We start from the raw sequence: 1,800 nt of genomic DNA, 5'->3' as shown, positions 1-1,800 counted from the left end.
GGCTTACTATATTTCTTATTTGGGAGTGCGTTTTCTTTCTAGACGTTTCTTTGGATTTCTCGAACGTGACCTGTAAAAGACGAAGGTTCAGCAGGTACCCGCTGGTCCAGTGATGGCTTTGTCGTCTTTCAGGGACATCTAGAAAGAACGTCTCTCTAGACAGCATTCACCCAAAGATTGGGAAAAATCTCATCTTTCATGGAAGCAGAATGAATGAAACTAAATAAGAAAACCCCTCTTCTAGTTAGGTTCTAGTAAGATTGGTCTGGGCCATTTGATTATCGTTTTTCAAAAACAATTCCCGCATTTTGTTTGTTGTTTGATTGTTGTTTTGTTTGGGGGGGGGGGTTGGTTCGTTTGTTTGTTTTGTTTTTGGAGTGGGCTCAGGAAAGAGTGATATTGTTTTTTAATGTAGATGTTTAACACCCCCCATTGACACAACTCAGATCATTTAGGAGGCGAGCTTCGACTCTGCCTGTAAGGGCTAACCCGGGCTGAGAGGAATACGACGTCTCAATTAAAACGACCTTGACTGATAGTCTTTGATGAAAATTTTCACTCACACGGGAATCGAACTCGAGTCTTCTGTGTACGACACAGAAGCACCTAAACACTACACCACAGGCACCGCAAGGAAAAAAGCGAGTAGATAGTAACATTACGGAGACCTTGGTAGAGTCTGAGGGAAGACGTAGTGGTTTTATTACATTATATAGAGCAGTGTTTGGTTTTGGCACAGATATGTACTTCTAGACTGCGCACTGTCATGGCCGTCGCTCTTCATTATCTATTTAACTAAACCTTCGCTGCAAGATGTGAGCACCTCCTAGGGCCATGCCCTTACGCCCAAATGAAGGGTAAAACACTAGTCTCGCTATAGTCTAGTGCGCGCGGCATCCTTCCTCGTCGCACCTCATTTGGCTCAAATGGTGCGTTACACAGCGAAAGTGTACCATCTAGGATATCAATACAAGTTTATGGTACTCTCTTTTGTATATATCCGTTCTTTCATTCGTTCACGTATCATTCCCTTTGTCGCAAAAGGTTGCGTCACAGCAGAATTTGTATAAGCTTACGAGGGATTTACTATCCGTCAGCGTTTGTGGTGTAGTGCTTACTCGCTTCGCCGTTGCACACAGGAGACGCGAGTTCGATTCCTAAGTGGGGAGAACTTTAATCGTTAGATCGTGGTCGAAGCTCGCCTTCTAAATTATCTAAATTTTGTCAATTGGAAGTAAAACCATCTACAAAAACTATCTAAAAAAGGTAAAGTGATCTAATTTTTTTTGTTAATGTTTTACCACTCAATCGAATTGACACGATTTAGATCAATTTGGAGATAGACGGCAGACAGATAAAAACGGAACATCGTCGTCTGGTTCAATCTAATTCATGTATTGTTAATGCATCTTTATTTACCACAGTCTGCTTATCACAGTCAGCCCCAACGTTGTCCTAGTGTTGTTGATTGGAGAGTCAATGTGTCTCTCTAACTGAATGGGGCCTTATCACACGAAAACTCTCTCGAGAGGACCGCTATAACTGACCCCATGGGCTTACACATCCCAGGGAAAGCCAGCCATCTCCTACATATAATTTTGAATATATCTGTATGCGATAAAACTGAATCAGTAGGCTATCGATAAACATTTTTTTTGGTTTCCTTTTCAAAAGGAAGAAAAAGAAGAAGGAAAAAAGAAAAAAGAAAGAAACAGAGCAGACAATTAAAAGATAGAAAGGAGGAAAATGGAAGAGAACAAGAAATGAGAGAGAGAGAAAGAGAGAGAGAGAGAGAGAGAG

At 41.3% G+C, this 1,800-nt stretch overlaps 1 protein-coding gene across 1 annotated transcript in view; it reads right to left on the bottom strand.

The window, feature by feature from the left end:
* The window catches only part of LOC101846804 (cholecystokinin receptor), a gene marked incomplete in the record, with an annotated part of 56,176 nt that overhangs the window by 6,190 nt on the left and 48,186 nt on the right, over positions 1-1,800 (bottom strand).

The sequence above is a fragment of the Aplysia californica genome, unplaced genomic scaffold (genome assembly GCF_000002075.1).
Source record: "Aplysia californica isolate F4 #8 unplaced genomic scaffold, AplCal3.0 scaffold00100, whole genome shotgun sequence".
In the NCBI taxonomy this organism is placed as follows: domain Eukaryota; kingdom Metazoa; phylum Mollusca; class Gastropoda; order Aplysiida; family Aplysiidae; genus Aplysia; species Aplysia californica.
The sequence above is the reverse complement of the archived record's forward strand: the minus strand, read 5'-3'. Positions and strand labels throughout refer to the sequence as shown.